Source organism: Hemicordylus capensis, chromosome 2 (genome assembly GCF_027244095.1).
Source record: "Hemicordylus capensis ecotype Gifberg chromosome 2, rHemCap1.1.pri, whole genome shotgun sequence".
Lineage (NCBI taxonomy): Eukaryota > Metazoa > Chordata > Lepidosauria > Squamata > Cordylidae > Hemicordylus > Hemicordylus capensis.
Window position 1 is genome coordinate 84,641,360 of NC_069658.1, and position 20,092 is coordinate 84,661,451.

Below are 20,092 nucleotides of genomic sequence, written 5' to 3' on the forward strand. Positions count from 1 at the left end.
AGGAGTGTCTGAACAGTACATTACTCTGCATCACTTCTCAATGTTTTCAAGATTAGAGCAGAACGATTTTAAAACTCGTTGCTTGCTTTGATCAAGGTGATCATACAGTTTGGGGGAAAGGGTAAAATGTGCATGTTTTGCATACAAAAGGTCCCAGGCTCAGTTCCTGGGATCTCCAGGTAGATCTGAAAAATATCCCCTCTTCAAACTACAGAGAGCCATTGCTAGTCATTTTAGACAGTAGGGAGTTAGATGGATCAGTGTTTTGACTCAGTGACTGACATGCACAAACTAAAGCAGCATGGGCACTCACAATTTATGCCAATCTGTCCTTCCATGTGAAGTGTTTTGTGTCACCTGAAAGTATTCCCTGAGGTCTGTGTGACCCTCAGGGACATATTTTTTGGGTGGCAAAGAATGCTGCAAAGGGAAGAGCAGATTGGCCACAATTCCCCACACCCTGCGCAAGTGCCCACACTACTTTAGTCTAGAATGGTGGAACAGGGATGATAGAACTTTCATTGCTGCATGCTTGCTTTGTGAGTCTGGATGTCAGCCAGTAAAATAAAGCCTCAGATGTTCCTGATTTGCAGATACAGTTGGTTTACATCAGGGGAGCCAACTGTAACATGTGAGGGCAAATTTTAGTTAAGAGCAAATTAAGTTAAGAGCATATCTATATTATTAATTCTCCAAGTCGGGCCATGCATGGGAACGTGGTAGAAAGGAGGCGATTGGCTGGCAGAGTTTGCAATCAGAAGCACCTGACTAGGCAGTGGGGATTCCATATGCAAATATGGAGAAGGAGCCTGTGAGAGCAGAAGCACCTGTGGTGATTGGGCAGTGGGGATTCCTATGCAGATAAGGAGGAGGAGCTTGTGATGGTTAAGGTCAGTTGGAATGCAACTGTTACTGGTTGGAAGATGTTCTTGATTGAGGATGAGAGGAATCTCTCTATATAAAAGGATATCAGGTAGGGGTCTGCAAAAAGATGGGTCGTGAGGGAGGAAAGAGCCCCTTCAGGAGGTGATTAAAAATCACCTTACACAGCTACAGTGGGGTTTTACTGACAGTTGAAGGAAAACCTACCATGGAGAGGATGGTTGTAATGAAGTGGTGACCCCATAATTTGTTGGGGTTTATGATTATTTAGCAAAGCACCAAGGAAGCTACCACTCCAGTTACAGAGTGAAGCAGCTATTTCAGTAACACGCATGGAGATCACTCTAGAGTCTAAACTAAATTGACTTATTGGTGAAGTACATTTGGGATAAAGGTAAAGTGTGCTGTCGAGTCAGTGTCTACTTCTGGTGACCACAGAGCTGCCTGGTTGTTTTTGGTAGACTACAGGAGGCGTTTACCATTGTCATCTTCCACACAGTATGAGATGATGCTTTTCAGCATCTTTCCTATATTGCTGCTGCCCATAGTCTGGGAAACATACCAGCGGGATTTGAACCGGCAACTTCTGGCTTGCTAATCAAGTCATTTCCCCTCTGCGCCATTAGGTGGCTATACATTTGGGATAGGAAAGACCTATCCTATCTATCAGCTACATAATGAATAGGTAGCGGGGGAGAGCGAGCGAGCAAGCGGCAGGGGGAGAGAGAGCGAGCTGCGGGGGGAGAGTGAGAGAGTGAGCTGCAGGGGGAGAGTGAGAGAGTGAGCTGCGGGGGGAGAGCGAGAGAGCAAGCTGCGGGGGGGAGCGAGAGAGCGAGCTGCGGGGGGAGAGCGAGAGAGCAAGCTGCAGGGGAGAGCGAGAGAGCGAGCTGCGGGGAGAAGAGTGAGCGAGCTGCGGGGCGAGAGTGAGAGAGTGAGCTGTGGGGGGAGAGAGAGAGAGCGAGCTGCGGGGGGAGAGAGAGAGCAAGCTGCGGGGGGAGAGAGAGAGAGAGCGAGCTGCGGGGGGAGAGCGAGAGAGCAAGCTGCGGGGGGGAGCGAGAGAGCGAGCTGCGGGGGAGAGCGAGAGAGTGAGCTGCAGGGGGAAAGCGAGAGAGCGAGCTGCAGGGGGGAGCGAGAGAGCAAGCTGCGGGGGGAGAGTGAGAGAGCAAGCTACGGGGGGAGAGTGAGCGAGCTGCGGGGGGAGAGCGAGAGAGCGAGCTGCAGGGGGAGAGCGAGCATGTGAGCTGTAGGGGGAGAGTGAGCGAGCTGCAGAGGCATAACGATAGGGGGGGCAGGGGGGCACGTGCCCCGGGCACCATCTTTTCGGGTCACGTGGGGGGCGCCACCATGACCCCCGCTGATTCCCCCCCCCAATTTTTTTAAAAAATACAAATTTCAGCAGTGCTGCAGCAGTCAAGGGAGCGTGTTGGCGCCCCCTCCCCCACGAGCAGTCCCTTCCGCGCCCGCATGCTAGAAAAGTACTTTAGGGATTAGGAGCATGGTTGCTCAAAAAACTTCAACAAAAGGTGTCTCTAATCATGCCTGTTTCAAAGCTCAATCTGCACATTTTCTTGAGATTAAATTCCACTGAGTACCCTGGGGTTTACTTCCGAGAAAACACATGTATAACATCGCGCTATATTCTTATGTATTTCGTTGCCCCGCACATGGAGGATTCTATCAACTGCTGCGATGGAGAACCGGAAGTCTCATAGGGGCAATAGTACCCTCTCATTATGCAAGCGCAGTGGCAAAGCAAAATGTCTCCGAGATCGCGCTTGCTCCCAGCCTGAGCCGGTGTAGTGGCGCGTGCGTAGTTCTTCCTCCTTCAGCCAAGGAGACTAGAGTACTGCGCTTGCGCACATGGACAATCTACCAGAGCAGGCGCCGTGGGTTAGCCGGGTGTAGCGGGCGGGTTGTGAGGCGAAAGGCACTGGGGTGGTCGTCCGTGCTGGAAGAAGAGGGGAGCCGCTCCCTGACTGTGCCATGTATCAGCAGAGCCGGGCGGTGGCCGGACGCTTGGGACCCCGGTACCCCTGGGGGTGGGAAGGGAACAGCAGCAGGCCGCGGCTGGGCCAGGGTGACACAGCGCGATGTTGTTACCGGGCGCGGGCGCGGGTGAGTGAATGACGCGGGGACGGGGTGGCCGCTGGGGATGTGACCAGTGGGAGGGGGTGTGGCTAAGTGTCGTGATCCACTAGAATGGGGAGACTGGAGATGTGATGAAGAAGTGGGAAGTTGCTGGAGTAGTAGGATGGCATGTGTGGGGCAGGGGTTCGTGTGTGTTGAAGTGAGCAGTGGGCTGAAAGCAAGAAAGCTGGCAATTGGATCGAGAGGTAGCAGATGAAAGACCTGGGGGTCATGTGCGTTGCTGAGCCTTTCAACACTCAAACACACAAGATCTGCAGCCTTGGTTAGTTATGCTGATTAGTACTTTATTTTGTACTTTAAAGACTTATATTTTTATTGTGGCATAAACTTTTTGTGGGCTAGGGACCATTTCATCAGAAGTCCCCGACCCGCATCCCAGGAGCCTTTAAATGAGGCTGCTTTGTTGGGTTTGCTGAAAGGTATCAAGCACTGCTATAGTGAGTCAGACTCTAGTCCATCTCCGGTAGTATTGTCTACATTGACTATTGGAAGCTCTCCAGGATTTCAGGCAGGTGTCTTTTCCATCTGGAATGGTCAGAAAATGGAATCTGGGACCTTCTGCATGCAAGGCATGGTCTCTGTCACTGAGCTACAGCCCTGTTCTTATTCTGTCCACCAGCAGTTGTTGAGCTACAACTCCCATTTACAACTCTGCCACTCAGAGACGTAAGTTTGCCCCGGGTATAAATTTGATAAATAAATAAAATAATTACATTTATTGTGGTTGTGGATGATGGGAGTTGTAGTTCAATAACAGTTGGTACCAAGTGGAAGCTTCTCTAAACTGTCAATGCTTTCAGTCTTGGTTCTGCATTCATGATAATCGGAAAGTTGAGATTTTCAGGACATCTGTTGTGCACCATCTGTGTGGTTGCCACTGTACTTTGCAGAACAGATCTGACTCCTGGGCCAGATCTGGGGTGCCTTAAGGATACTTTCTGTTTTCCCAGTTGTCTCAGCACAGAAAGTGAAGAGAGGGTTGAAGCAGTGAAGGGGGAGTGATGACTGGAAAGCTATAGAACCTTGCAGTGGGTTTATTGTAAATGAATTAATTTGAACACTTCAATCATGTCTCTCTCTAGTACTATTAATTGACTTGCATCATCCACAATTTAACAAACCTTTTAACAAATATTTTAGAATGATGTTCTGTTTAATATTGCTTGACTTTATGTCAACATGTGTGTCAGTCAGATGTATGTTGGGGGGGGGGCGGCGGGGGGGCGCAATTTCAGTGCTTGCCCCGGGCACCGTTTTCCCTAGTTACGCCTCTGGCGAGCTGCAGGGGGGAGAGCGAGAGAGAGAGCTGCAGGGGGAGAGCGAGCGAGCGAGCTGCAGGGGGAGAGCAAACAAATGAGAGAGCTGCAGGGAGAGATGCTCTATGCGGGGTCAGCTAGTTTTATTTTATAACTTTGTGGTGCTAAGCTTCAAATTGCATACATAACATTATTAATTTATTGATGATGATGATGAAGAAGAAGAAACTTTATACAATTTTTCAACCAAAAAGTTCACAAATCAGTTTATATAACAAAACGTATCAGAACTGATTTCCTGTCCTAGAGCAGCTCACAGTCTAAAAGGGGAACACCAGCAACAGCCACGAATTGGGGGAGATGTGCTGAAATGATCAGGGACAGTTGTTTCCCTCTCCTAGGCAGCCATTACCTTAAAAAGTGCCTCTTTGCCCAGTTAACATTTGCAGTATTGCTTGCTTGATGCGGCAGTTATCAAATGATGAATATCCATGTATGAAGTAGACCTAAGGCTGTAATCCTAAACTTGCTTATCAGGAAGTCTCATTGAACTGCATGGGGCTTACCTCTGAGTAAATATGTTTGGGACTGGGCTGATAATACTTATATAACCATTGCCTCTTTAACCACATGCCACAGCACCATAGATTAGTAGTCCAAATACTTACGGGGAAAAGATCATCTTTATGATTGAGCCATAACTTTGCCAGTAGTGCTCAAAACCAAGGACTGATCTGAACAAAAAGAAGGAAAAATACTATCTCTTTTTTCTCCCAGCTCTAAGTGACTGGAATTTCTGGGAGCATATGAGAATATTGATCTTAGAGTAATAATTAATGTCTAATGGAATCAGTTTTACATGCAACCATACATTTCATTTTAAGAATTAATAAATTGTCACAGTGGAAAATGATATGTGGGTGTTAATCCTCTTTTCTCTGCCCCTGCTGAATTTCTGATTTAATTTGCATATATGTTATCACTTCTGAGGAAATAAGATGGGTTTGGGTATATTGTTCTCAAAAGACATAATGGGCTAAAATATCAGGCAGCTGCCACATTGAAATACCAAAAAAAAAAAAAAAAGTCACTATTTTAATGTTCTGCCAAAATACAGTGAATACCTGATGTAGAAACTGAAGGTCTTTCACCAGAAACAACACACACAGTAAAATGCCCCTAGCAGGGCTACTCTCGCAATCTGCATTTCATTCTCTATTAATCTATGACCTCACCAACAACAGTGCAAGGCATCCAGGAGAAAAAACTATAATTGAAAATGATAAGTTTAATTAACTGGAGGTGTGATCATGCATAGCAAATCACCTACAACTTAGAGCCACATTATGCCAAGGAAGGCCACCGACAAAGTGAGAGGTCAGAGCTTATACTGTAAATGGATTTCTTAGGCTCATTCTGATGTACAAGGAGCCAACGTTCAGGGATCGGGAGTGGGCTGTAAGGTCAGCTACACTTTTAAACAAAGATTGGGAAGCTGGATTTAATCAGGGTTCGGAAAATGAGTTTGAGAATGTATCTGGTTTTATTTTAACTCAGGCACCAGCGGTTATACATAATAGCAAAGCCTGTACAAAGGTGCAGGCAAAATCTACACACCAGAGAGAACAATGCATCATGCAATCTTGTGGCCCGTTCTTTAAAACCTGGTACTATTGCATAGCTGAAGCTCTTCTTACAGCTTTACGTCATCCTTAATATTTCCTTTCTTCTTTTTTTAAGGTGAAGTGAAATCTCAGCCTAATCCCTGAAAAAGAGAAATAGTTTGTATATAGAATTCCATCAAAATGTCATTACTAATCAAAGTATCCCATCGAAATGACATTATCATCTATAAGCAAGTAGTTCATGCAGTTAATTGACTGTAAACATGAGCAAACAAGAAGAGAAAGAAAGAAGAAACCCTGATTTCAAGCCTCTGAACAGGAATGGAGTGGCACAGATCATGTTTAAACTTTAACTCCCAGGATGCTTGTTGCTAAAATTACTTTGTATTTTGTATGCTTGTGTTTTAAATTTTTAAATCAGATTTGTTTGATATTGTTAGCTCAATATTTTAATTGTGTCGTTTTTACAATCTTGTTTTTAAATTCTGCTGTAAACCGCCTTGGGATTGTTTTAATGAAAGGCAGTACATAAATTTAACAATATAAATAAATAAATGTGGGAGAGCTTGCAGGAAAAATGGCTTCATCATGCTGTCAGTACACAAGCACACTGTGTCTGTCAACAGAGTTGGGAGTGTTCCTGTTAATTTTTTGAGTAGGTGCAGTATTCACAACAAACTTGCATGGTAGTGAAATGCTAGAAAGAGCTGCCTAATTTTTCATTCAAGTATAGCATGTGAACCATTGTCTGGGTGGAAATAAACTCGGAAATAAACTTTATTGGGGAACAAGAGCTGCCAGCGAACCAGCAATCCATGTCTGCCTTCCTCTCCCCTCACCACTGGTAACGATTAGTAATGCAAAGTGTGTTACATGTTGTCATCATGCCCCAAGTCACCCCGCCTCCTTCACGTCATTGGCTCAGACCATGAAGTCATCACATTGTGCATTATGTTTTACTACACATCACATGGGGAGAGAAGGGGAAGAAGAGGCGTGGCCATCTAGAACAGTACCACCTACTTCTGCCTGCTCAAGTTCTATACTGTACAACGGGAATACAGTAGTCTTCAGAACAATTTAATCTCAAGTACATGTTTTAAGAACAAAAGAAAAACCCTGCTGGTTCAGGTCAAGGCCCATCCAGTCTAGCATCCTGCCTCATGCAGTAGCCAACCAGGTGCACTTGGGAAGCTTGCAAGTGGGGGAAAGAGGAAAATGGCTCCTTTTCTTGGTGCTCCTTGGCAACTTGTATTCAGGGGCATGCCACCTCTGATCCTGATGGAAATATACAATTATCCAGGCTAGTAGCCATTGGTAGACCTATCCTCCATAAATTTAAAAACCATCTAGATTGGTGGCCATCACCACATCCAGTGGCAGTGAATTCCGTCGTTTAACTACATGTGTAAACAAGTGCTTCCTTTTGTCTGTCCTGAATCTCCCAGCATTTAGCTTCAATAGATGAGTGCCAGGTTGGGGGGGGGGGGTGTCTCTCTATCTACTTTATCCACGCCATGCATAATTTTATACACCTCTGTTATGCCACCCCTTACTCACCCTCCTGCTAAACAAATTCTTTTAACCTGGCACATAAGATTATAACCACAGCACCTTCAGGAAATATTTATTTTAGCAAAGAATCAACTTACATATTTCCTTGACTGCAGCAGCAAATTGCTTGCTCCTGTTTGTTGACAGCTATAGTAACATTGTTAAGAAATGTAAAGAAGCATTTATCCCACCACATTCATACATCTAGCTGCTTAACATCAGACATAATGATTTTCTGAGAATTTGATCAAAGACACAGAGTTTCTCTCTCTACATGACATCCCTTTAGTCTTGGGCAAAAACAGTGCAGAATGCCTACCGTATAAAATTAAGCCTCATTTTAATTATCTTGCTGCCTGTTTCCTGAGCTTAATTAACTTTTCTGAGTGCTTTTCTCCACCATGTTGCAGACTAGATCCATTTTGCCTTATTCAGCATTTCATCCTTTTCTCCTTTCCCTTTGTTCCTAGGACAACGAAAGCTTTTTACAGCCCTAATTGCTATGCCAAAGACGGAGATATGAGATTTGAAAGACAAGCTATAACAAAAATTGGGGAGGTGCGGCTGTGCATACTAATGAAGGGACAGGAATATGCATTTGCTGAGAGATAATCCTTTCTAGCCTGTAAATGAACTGACTTTAAATATTTAATTATCTTGTTAAATAAATTCAGATTACGGGACTTAAATCCTAGTCATTACAGGTCATCAGGCTGTTTTAGATGGAGTACAAATTGAGTGCTAATAATCTGCATTGATCAAATAAGTTTAGAATAAAATAACACCTGGTTTACATACTCAAGGTTTTTATTCCAACTATCCATATAGACATTCATGTGATGTGCAAAGTCATGAACAACATCAGATTAGTTAAAATATGTTGGAAACTTGTAACAACCATTAAGAAAACAGGTGCCGATCTCCGCACTTGGATTTCTGCTTTTAGTTGAGGCAGGAGAGAAACGATTCTCAATTTCAGCTATTTGCTGGTGTCCGCTAGTAAAATTATTTTTAATTTGGGAACAGAATTGGTGATATGGATCGGAGCCAGATTCCTTTCCCTGGAAAAACAAAACCAAACTAGAGGTGGGAAGTACTCTGAAGTCCAGTTCAGATGTCACAACCAGCTGCTTTTATGCTCACAGAACTCCTCTGGCATCTCAGTTTGCACAAGTAATGCCGTATATGATTAACAAACTTGTGGTGATTCCAGCAGCAACTTTTAAAATGCCCCTTTGAGCACCTGCAGTTTCTACTCCTCCAAACACCCCAAGTAGTCCAAATCTTCCTGGGATTATGGGATTACAGGTTAAGAGTATGTTTTTTTAAATTAAGCACCAACTTGAATAGTATAACAATCCAAGAAAAATGCCTCTCAGAGGCAAACACAGTCCAAATCAAAAGCTCATCCATTTTCTGTACAGTAGCCTAGTAGTGCCACATTTAATGTAATAACAGGGGTTCCCAGCCAGAGAGAACTGGTTTACTTTATTCTCCTTTCACAGAGTAAAATCGTGGCTTTTTACCCAGGTTTCCCCCCCCCCTGTTGTTTCCTTATTGCTGCTGCTTCTGTGCTGGGTTTTATGGCTTTATTGTTTTACACACACACACACACACACACACACACACACACACACACACACACACACAATCTGTCAAACAGGTCATATTTTGATTTTCAAGATGTGATGCATTTTGAAATTTTCCATCATTTCATTTCAGCTCTAGCTAATATACTCTATCTATTTCTACATTTTCTTGCCAAGTATGGATATTCTATCCCCTTTCTAAAAACTAAAAATTAAAAGCCCTATGAAGAGCACATCCATCTCCCATAAAGCCACAAAAATGTCCTGGCCCTGCTATTTTGCCCGATCACTAGACAATATTAAATTAGCATCTTGGTATTGTACATCAGTTAGGCAAGGTATGGTCATCACTCAGCAAAAAGTGTAACTATGGAGTTAAAAAGGCAACAGCTTTTGTGCTTTCATACAGTGACCTCTGCCTGAAATTCCACTAGCATCTGTTTATGTACAATTCAATCTGCTTGGAATCTTTCTGTTGGCTGCCAAAGCCACCTTTCAGCATCACAGACTCAATTAAGGATACCATAAATAAGAACATCACAGAGCAGAGGGGAGGAATGTTGCATTATTTGTTGGACTTGTCCAGCAGCATTCGATTTGTTCAAAGTAAACATTAACAGCACAAGTACCTAATTGTGTTCAGCTGTCTGGAAATAATTCCCTACAATTCCCAAAAGCCGCTTAGATCTTTCAAAGTTGTTTTGCAATAAAAAGAAGCGTGGAAAAAGGGGGCTGCTTTGTGACAGGTTCTCAGCCTCCCCCTGGTAGGATATGTGACATAACAGGCAATCATTGCTGTCCTCCATTAGCACAGAGATACAATAGTTGCCAGGCACTGGATCTGCACATCTGAACCCCATCTGAACCCTTATGAGCACATGCCCTTGGGCTGCAGGCTCCTGGAGCAGAGGTCAGGGCATCTTTTGACTCAAACTTCTCGGGAGCAAATCTTGTCCAGACCAGAGAAAGGTAAAGGAAGGGGGAAAACAAGCCTTTCATTTTCTTTGAGCAGCTCTTGGTAATGATAATGATGGAGACCATGTTGTTTTGATCATCACAATAAGATCTCATTTGAGCAAATAATCTTTCTTGCAAACATGAATATTGTGCGCTGGGCTGATATTCAGTGTATGCTTGGCTTTTTGCGTTTGTGCTGGCTGTAGCTCCTAATAGAAAAATCCATTGAGTTCCATTTGTCTAAATGCAAAAGCATCATCTGCTAAAGCCAATAAGAGCTTATTGGATATGTTCAGTTGAGTCTGCTTCACATCCCTCCTGCCCTCATTAGCAGATATTCTGGCAGTCGAAAATACAATAAAACCTCCGATTTCAGAAGGCAAGAAAAGGCAGTGCAATGCTAAAGAGAGTGAAAAGAAAATAAATCAACCCTAAAAACACCTTTACATGCTCAAAAATTTCCTCTTTCTGCTGCTATTTCATAGTTATACTTTATTCACTAAAAGCCTTTATTGCAGTCTATAATTTTACATCCACATGAAGGTACCATCCAGATCATAAATGCCATAGGCTTCTTTGTGCATACTTGCTGTTGTGTGAGGTATGGGCAATATTTGAACAATAAACCTGAGATTAGTTTTAGAACTACAGGCTATAAAACAAATTACATATTATATGTATTTAAACATTGCTCTGAAACACAATGGAAAAGAGCTATATGTGTTTAATAAAGCTGAATTTTATTCCTTGGAGACTTCTACTTTGTGCTCTGAATAAATAATGTACAGTAAATTAAGGCTCTCTATATTTACATTTAAAAGTATTGACGGATATCCTGACTAACAATGCACCTGCATTAGGAAGGTCTGCCCGGATGCACCAGGAGCTCTCGTGCAACACCTCGAGGCTATTCATACAAACAGCCAAAATAATGTGGGCTAGGGCAGCTAAGCCCACATTGGCTGCCTGTGAGAACTGCTGGGAGCTGTGTGGCTCCCAGCAGTGCCTTGGCATCAAAATCGCCCAGGGAGCCCACCAGTTAGACCAGGTTAAGGACACGGGTGTGCCCTTAACCCAGACTAATTTCTCATGTGTCAGCACCGGCTGCTTCCTGCCTGTGCTGATACAGGAGCGAGTTCCCAGCCATTGCCAGGGGGATCCCTAGAATGCACCGCACATGTGTGCACTCTGTTATGGGATTTCTGGGGGCCATAATGATGCATCCCAGCCCCCAAACCTCCGCACTGCCTGTTGCAGCAGTGGCTCATCTGGGCATGCGATCCACACGCCCAGCAACTCTTCTGGATTGTCTGCAGTGAAAGTAAGCTGTGTTGCCAGACAGCCTGATTTTGGGGTAGCCCAGAGAGTACCCCTCTATCTAGTCTCACCTCAGGGTATTATTTTGAATAGATATGCTCTTAGCAAAACACATAGCCTCAGAGTCCTGAACCCAGCATCACAGAATCTGTTTGGCATCTCAGAATCTGTCACTACCCTATGGACTCTCATGCAGATGGGTTGGGGCCTTTTGCTCCTTGTTTCTCTTTCTCACTTTTCTGCCTGTTCCTCGTGAGGAGACTTCTGCCAATGTGCAACAAATGCACCACCTTAACTGGGAAGGATAACTAAACTAACCTGTTGCCCTTGTAAGCCTCCTCTCCCCTCCCCTTCTCTTTTCAGCCTCCCTGCTTTCAAGCACTTTCCATGGCCAGTCTTAAGCCAGGCTCTGGTCTAAGCACCTTAGCTAAGCCAACCGATTGATAATTAGGACATCAAGCTAAATTATTGACAGCCATAATTCCATCTAGAATATCAGCTAAGATTTATGGACTTGCCTAATTAAACTTTTGCCTTCTGTACCCCCATTGACACTTAATAAAACTTTTGAACTGTATTTCTGCCTCCTGATCTTTTCTAAGACACCAAACTTGCTCAAATGTGGTACTGGAACCAAACTGCTCCCTCCAGCCAAGCTAATTCCAGCTAAGTTAATTCCAAGCTAATTCCAGCTAAGCTAATTCCAAGCTAATTCCAAGCTAATTCCAGCCAAGCTAATTCCCCCACTAAGCCAAAAGTACAGCCAAAGCATCTAGCCAGCGCTCAGGGGTAGTTCTGGTAACAGCTTCTGGATCCTTCCCCACTGCCCACCCTCAAGCCCACTCACAGGATTGTAAGAAAGGGCTCAGTCTGCCTGTATGCACACTATTGCGCAAGTGGGCTAATACTTCAGAGCACTGCTCACTCTAGAACAGGCCTGCTCAACTTTGGCCCCCCATCTGTTTTTGGACTATAACTCCCATAATCCCTAGGCACAATTGCCAGTAGCCAGGGATTACAGAGGAGTTGTAGGCCAACATCTGCAGGAGGGCCGAAGTTGAGCAGCCCTGCTCTAGAAGCTCTCTGTAAGAGCAGAAACAGGTCACAGGCCCTCAGTGATGTGTGTCCAGTCTTACAGAGAGTTTCTGGAGGGCATGCAGTGCTCTCAAGTACTAGCCCCCTTGAGCAAATGCACTAGAACTAGGGGAGTGTGCTGGGGCTCCTGGCACATCTCTGCAGACCCTACCAGTGCATGTGCTTTGTTAGGCTATCAGCCACTGCATCGTAAATGAGTGCTGTTCTAAGAAGCATGCATGGAGGAGTTTCTCACAGGGGAACTTCCTTGAATCCTTCCCCTTACAGTAGGCCCTTGTGGCTGCTGAAAATCCACCTCTGAAGGTTAGAGGCTAATCAGAGCAGGGAAGCATAGGGAGCTGCCAAGGGAAGGGGGGTCACCTTTATGCAAAGAGAAATCCCTTACTGCCTTCCATTCACACACAATCAACTTAGGATATACTTCTAGACCTTTTCAAGAGACTTAATTTGTTTAGGGACTCTCATATTAGGAAATGAGAGTTAAGGCAAATCATGAATCAGACAAAAAGCTTTGTCTGGAGAAGAAAATAAAATGAGAATCATTCAGAAGAAGAGACAGCTGGCCCCTGGATGTCTTATACAGCTTGTTTCTAAAGATTTCACAAGTGGTACTAAGAATACAGGCCCGTTCACACAATCATCAAAATCAGTTCAGGAGGCAGGTAACCTTGGTTTGCATGATTCTGTGAACTCACAAAAATCCCTCCAGCCCATATTGCTCAAAGGCAGGTAGCCCAGCTTTCATACCCTGCTCTTAACCAAGGTAGGAGGAGAGGAGATCTTGCTTTTCTGGTTGTGTGGATCCACTTGCATCTTCTATCCAGTCACCGGGATGCAGCAGGCCTGGGTTTATGGTTACAGGAGCTGCCATCCATGGATGTGCCACTCTGTAAACCACACTCTATGCTCTTGTAACTCCAGCCACTTCAGCAGAGCTGGATATGCCTCCTTCTCCTTTGTGTGTAATCAGAAGGCAGCTGGTGACATAATAAGGCTTTACAGTCTACTGACAGTGCAATGCAGGTTGGGAAGGTATGGAAACTCCAGAGGTCTATCAGCTTCTGATACAACGGATGCCGGGCCTGGCTTAATCATGTGTTTCCTAAATTTGCTGATCCAAACAGAGGTTCTGCTTGTGTGCTGCTAATGGGGTAGGACCTCTCCAACCCACCCCCAAACAGTTGTGTGAAAAGGCCTTAGCTTTACTCTGGAGGAACATGTGAACATTGTTGATTCCAGATAGAAAGCAGTAGGAAGCCATTTTTACAACTGCATGTGCATATCAGTCAACACTGCTCTTTCATTTATTTTATAGATGTTGGAAAGGCAAATTGGTTAATTAATTTCACAAGCATTCCTTGTGAAAATGACATTAGCCACACTTTTATTCATAACCATGAAGTCCTAGAAGTTGCTTTTAAAAAATGAAACTGGATATTGGAATCTGTGTGGACAGATATTTCACTCCTAGAGCAAGTAAAGAAAGGCAAATGTTTGGACAAATGCTTGGACGTGATCTAGAGTAATAATCAATGGCTAGAAAAATAATCAAAGGCTAGAAAAAGTCTGCCCTTGCAAGCTGCATAGAAAAGAAAAAACAGTTTGCTCCACTCCTCCCAACCATGTGGATTTGTAATATCCATTTGTAATTATCAAGTTGTTGTCAGATGTACAGCTTAATATTTATCTTACATGAAGATTAAATTAGTTATTTTATTATGATTTCCCCTTGGTCAGTTCATGGTAGAAAAGCTGGTCTTCTGAATCTACCTTATACATTATGGTATATATGTAAAGTCTTTTTGTTTTTTAAGATAGTGTGCATATTTTTAATTCATTATATTTTCAAAAACTTTCATTCTCCCATTGCAGCATTATGTTTCTGGGGAAAAAATTCACATGTCCACCTTCAGAATATAAGGCTCATTCTAAACATTAGTGTTTCATCCAGTAAGAAGAGTTCTGACACACCTTATAGTAGTAATACCCAGTAGTAATACTGTGAGATACCCAGAATTTTACAAATGCAAAGAGACTATATGAAACAAGTCAAATGAGGAATAGGGAAGATTACCCAGCTCAATGATTGCCAGTCAAAGATGCACATAGTTACACTAGGCCAAGTCACCTGCACAGCTGCATTTCCTGATCTCTTGCCCATAGGTCAGAAGATGCTGAGAATGATTCTCAGACAATATGTTCAGTTTTCAGGATCAAAGCAGGAGACATAGCAGCTTGCTTGCTTTCTCTTTCTTTCTTACAAAGACACTTCTGACTCTGGAGCTGTGCTCTTGATCTCCAGAGCCAACTACAGGCAGAAGGACAAATTCTGAAGTCTGGAGAAGGGAAAAAGCAAGGTTAAAAAGCCAAATGTTGGAAGACATTCAAAAAGGTTTGTTATAACTGGTCTTAATTGCTAGGATTACACATAAGAAAGTAATGTGTACATGCAACAAATGCACATTTGCCACTGCGATGACACAGATCCCAGGGAGTTGGAACAGGCCATGAATCATGAATTCTTGTCAAAGATAGATGCAACAGTAAATACACATTTGCTACTGTGTGAAGCAACACCCAGTACAGCATACTGGTAAAGTAAAGTAAAGTTGTGCCGTCGAGTCAGTGTCGACTCCTGGCAACCACAGAGTCATGTGGTTTTCTTTGGTACAATACAATATTATTATTATTATTATTATTATTATTATTATTATTATTATCTTGTTTACACAGTCAGACAGGTGTTATTGACTGGTTTGTTTTATCCAGACATCAAGTCCTTCCCAAGGACCTGGGATGCCAGAATTTTATTGTCAATTGTTATAGATATCGTCGCAGAATATAGGCTGTTCCCAGTAAAGCTGCTTTTTGTAATTGGCTGGTGGTGATTTCTGTGGCCCCTATGGTGCTGAGGTGCTCTTCAAGGTCTTTTGGGACTGCACCCAGGGCGCCAATTACCACTGGGGTTATTTTGGTCTTCTTCTGCCACAGCCTTTTAAGTTCAATTTGTAGATCTTTGTATTTGGTGATTTTTTCTATTTCTTTTTCTTCTATTCTGCTATCCCCTGATATCGCTATGTCGATTATTTTGACTTGTTTTTCTTTCTTCTTGACTACAGTTATATCTGGTGTATTGTGTGGCAGATGTTTGTCTGTTTGTAGTCGGAAGTCGCATAATATTTTTACATCTTCATTTTCTTCAACTTTTTCAATTTTATGGTCCTACCAATTCTTGGCTACAGGTAGCTTGTATTTTTGGCAGATGTTCCAGTGTATCATTCCTGCTACCTTGTCATGCCTTTGTTTGTAGTCAGACTGTGCGATCTTCTTACAACAACTAATCAGGTGGTCCACTGTTTCATCTGCTTCTTTACAAAGGCGGCACTTGCTGTTTGTTGTGGATTTTTCGACTTTTGCTCTTATTGCATTTGTTCTTAGTGCCTGTTCTTGTGCAGCCAGTATTAAACCCTCTGTTTCTTTCTTCAAGTTGCCATTCTTAAGGCATTGCCAGGTCTTGGTGATGTCTGATTTTCCACTTATTTTGTGCAAATATTGACCATGCAGTGGCTTATTTTTCCATTTTTCTGCTCGGTTCTTGACTTGTTCTCTCTTGTAGGCCTGCTTTCTTTCATTGGTGTGGAATAGTTTCGCGTTATTGACCATTTGAAGTGCATCTTCTCCTTGATATATTCTTCAAGGCCTCTTTTCTCGTCCTCTGCTGTTTGATGGACTTGCAGCATTCCTCTTCCACCTGAGCTGCGAGGGAGGTATAGCCTATCTACATCACTGTGGGGGTGCAGAGCATGATTGATGGTCATGATTTTCCTGGTCTTACGATCCAGCGTCTCTAGCTCTGCCTGGGTCCAGTCTATTATTCCTGCAGTGTATCTGATAACAGGTATAGCCCAGGTGTTTATGGCTTGTATGGTGTTCCCGCCATTGAGTCTGGACTTGAGGATTTTTCTAGCTCTCCTGATGTATTCACTTCCAATTTTTCTTTTAACTTCTGTGTGTGCGATGTTATCAGCCTGGAGAATGCCCAGGTATTTGTAATGTTCTTTCTCTTCCAGGTTCTTGATGTTGCTTCCATTGGGTAGTTCTATTCCTTCTGTTTTTGTTATTTTCCCTCTGTTCATTATTAATGCAGCACACTTGTCTAGTCCAAACTCCATTGCTATATCGCTACTGAATATACGGACAGTGTTTAGCAGTGACTGGATTTCTGACTGGGACTTTCCATACAACTTCAGATCGTCCATGTACAGCAGATGGTTGATTTGACTTGATGTTTTAGATGTTTGGTATCCGAGGCCTGTTTTGTTTAGTATTTGTGAAAGTGGGGTCATGGCGATTACAAACAACAGAGGGGATAGTGAGTCCCCTTGGAAAATGCCTCTTCTAATGCTAACCTGTCCAAGTGCCTCGCCATTTATTGTTAACTGTGTATTCCACATGCTCATTGCTTTTTTTATAAATATCTGAATGTTTTTGCTGACACCAGTTGTTTCTAAACATTTTACTATCCATGTGTGAGGCAATGATTCGCAGGCTTTCTTGTAGTCATTCCATGCAACACTTAGATTGGTTTTTCTTCTCTTGCAGTTTTCTAAAATCATTTTGTCAATCAGCAGCTGGTCTTTTGTGCCTCTGGTGTTCGGGCAATTTCCTTTCTGTTCAACTGGAAGCTGTTTGTTAGTTAATAAGTGTTGCATCACTTCATCTGCTATTATTCCAGTTAATAATTTGAACATGGTTGGCAGGCAGGTTATCGGTCTATAATTACTTGGAACTGCACCTTTTGCTGGGTCTTTCATGATGAGATTAGTTTTCCCAGTTGTTTGCCATTGTTCAATATCACCGCCTTTCATAATGTGATTGAACTGTTTTGATAGTTGTTTATGAAGGCTTGTTAGGTGTTTAAGCCAAAAGCCGTGCAGTTCATCGTCACCTGGAGCAGTCCAATTTTTAATTTTCTTTGCTCTTTCACTTTTTAATTCTGGTGTTATTATTAGATCTTGTATTTGTTGGTTACATTTTTTGACCTCTTTCATCCAGCCTGCTTTTTTATTATAATCTATTGGATTGTCCCATAATTTCCCCCAGAATTGCACTGTTTCTTCTTTATTTGGTGTTTCTGTGTTTCTTGCAGTTTCTCCTTCTATGCTTTGGTAGAAACATCTCTGATTTGACTGGAATTGGAGATTTTGCCTGTGTTGTGTAATTCTGGCTTCATATCTGCTAATCTTCTTTGACACTGCTGTTATTTGCTGCTTTATTATTTCCAGGACTTCTCTAATTTTCCTTGAATCTAGGTGGTATTTTTGGATCAGATATTGTTTTGTGTTTTCATTCTTCAGCTTCTTGTCTTTCATATCTTTCAATTTACTAGCATCTGATCTAAGCCTGGAGATTTTATTTTCTAATCTAATCTTCCATTTAGGTGATGTACTGCTTTCTTTTTTGACAGGTCCACTGATCTTATATCCAAGCTCTTGCGTTTTTATTGTTGCTGCACTGTACATTAGTTGGTTTGTTTCTTGCAAATTCTTGGTTGTTATTTCTGCAAGTGCAGCATTGACATCTTTTAATGCCTGAGCAAGTTGTTTTTTGGCAACTGTTTTTAAAGCTGGAAGTCGAACCCTGGTGGTTGTTTGGTTCATGTGCTCAGTTATTTTTTGCTTTAGTTCTTGTTGCTTTTCTGTTAAACGGCATTTGGGTTTTTGAGGTGAAGGCAAAGGGGAGGTTGCCTGGTTTTGATTTTGGAACAGTTCAGCAACAGTGGCATGCTCGATTTCCAACACCTCCTCCACCTGTGCCTGAGCAACTTCTTCAATTGGTGGTAATTCTTCTTCCATATCTTGAGCCTGTGTTGCTCTTTGCAGTTCTTCCAGCTCAACTCCTGTGAATACTTTATTTCTTATTATGAATCTTCTCTGGTCTGCTAGCCTTTGTTCTGTTATTTCTGTATCTGGATGCTTCTCTTTCCAAATTTGGTACATTCTTTTTAAATAACCTCTTCTAGTTGGACTAGACTTGTAATAGCAGATCATTAGTTCCTTGTTGGCATTTTTCGTATATTTTTTCCGGTTAAGCGATGTTTCTTCCAGTAACTTTGCTGTCTCCAGCCCTGGTTGCTCAACTGAAGATCCTGAGTCCTGTAGCCCACTTGCCACCAGATGTCCAGGGACTATAGCACCTGGCACGGTCCTTGTTGACCCGGGCGACGACCAATCTGGTATAGATTTATTAAAGTTACGTCTCACCATATTGTTGATGGGAGAGGCACTCTTTGTCTGGCTCCTCTGGTGAGACCTGTCCAGTATGGTGGTGGTTGTTGTTGTTGTTGTTATTATTATTATTATAGGAGGGGGTTACCATTGCCATCTCCTGTGCAGTATGAGATGATGCCTTTCAGCATCTTCCTATATTGCTGCTGCCTGTGGGGATTCAAATCAGCAATGCTCCCTAGACAAGTTACTTCCCCACTGCACCGTTAGGAGGCTACAGCATACTGGTACTACTATGAAAATTAGGAAGACTTGAAGAGTTAAAACAAGTAGTTTACAGCTAGCCCAAAATGCATGTGGACAGTCAGATAAATAAACTGCCAAGTCTCTGTATCATATCACAAACTAGTTTAGATTGTATATTGCATAGAATTTGTTCAAAAGTATAGAAATTTGGAACCAGTCTGAGTTTGGGATCAAATGTCCGCAATCCATTTCTTTATTAGTATGAATTTGTTTAGAAGTATGTACATTATTTATTTATTTGTTATATGTTTATAAAATCATAATCAATTAAAACCAGTAAAACAATGAGAAACTAAAACAATATATATGCCAACTCTCTATAACCTAGTGCTCAGGGTAGTGCTAGAGAATTACCATTGACTGGGCTTATCATCTCTCTGCTGAAGACCTTATTTACCCCAGATTCATATATTATAAAGTCTGGAATTGAGTCCATTCAGATGACCATCCTGGTATCGCTTAGTTATTCTGCAAGTTAAGAAATTTGTACCACGCAACAGCCGTGTTAAAATGAACACTGAGCTAGTTTTATGTATGGGGTCGCTGTCACAACAATATACAGATTAGGGGAGCTTATGATTCAGATACTTTGGCAATTTATCTAGCTGATACTTGAGCAATTTAGCTATCTGGCACTGATTATTGATCCACTGATTATTGTTTTTTTAACATCATTTGGTGCATTTTGTTGTAATAGAGGTTTATATTGTGCTGTTTAGAACCAATTATGTTAACTACATAATTCCTTTCCCCCCCGCCCCTTTCCCTTTCCCTTGTCCTGTTACATCCACACCTTGCCTTTCTGTATCCTTAGTTTAGGGTCCAAAGCTTGCCTGTGAATTGATTCCAAGCAACATAAATGGACTCACCAGGCAAAAGCAGCACGCCAAATTAAATGTGATACTTTAACTAGAACAGTAGATGGCATAATTACACTGTGATGTTAAGAGAAGCTTAAGCAATGCTCTTTGCTCTCAATCAGATTAGAAAGACAGAGTCACAAAGCACTTTATTCCACTGATTTTAATGGGAGAGAATCAAGCATAGGCTTAACTGTCCCACTGAAATCAATGGGCGTTAAAATTGTTTAACTTTGGCTGGATTGTGTACAATGTTATTTTCCTTTCCACTAAATC

The 20,092-nt window shown here is 42.5% G+C and overlaps 2 long non-coding RNA genes across 5 annotated transcripts in view; one reads left to right on the plus strand and one right to left on the minus strand.

Annotated features, from left to right (window-relative positions):
- LOC128346860 (uncharacterized) overlaps positions 1–6,704 on the plus strand; it is a 29,025-nt gene extending 22,321 nt beyond the window's left edge. For all 3 annotated transcript variants that reach the window (XR_008317247.1, XR_008317248.1, XR_008317246.1), the window contains one exon: positions 6,027–6,704. This is a non-coding gene — a long non-coding RNA (uncharacterized LOC128346860). The remainder of the gene's footprint in view (positions 1–6,026) is intronic.
- The window catches only part of LOC128346859 (uncharacterized), a 43,120-nt gene continuing 28,834 nt past the window's right edge, over positions 5,807–20,092 (minus strand). Inside the window, exons 3-4 of one of the 2 annotated variants that reach the window (XR_008317244.1) lie at positions 14,552–14,759; positions 5,807–6,051 (exon numbers count right to left, since the gene is read on the minus strand). This is a non-coding gene — a long non-coding RNA (uncharacterized LOC128346859). The remainder of the gene's footprint in view (positions 6,052–14,551; positions 14,760–20,092) is intronic. The other variant, XR_008317245.1, reaches the window with a different exon arrangement.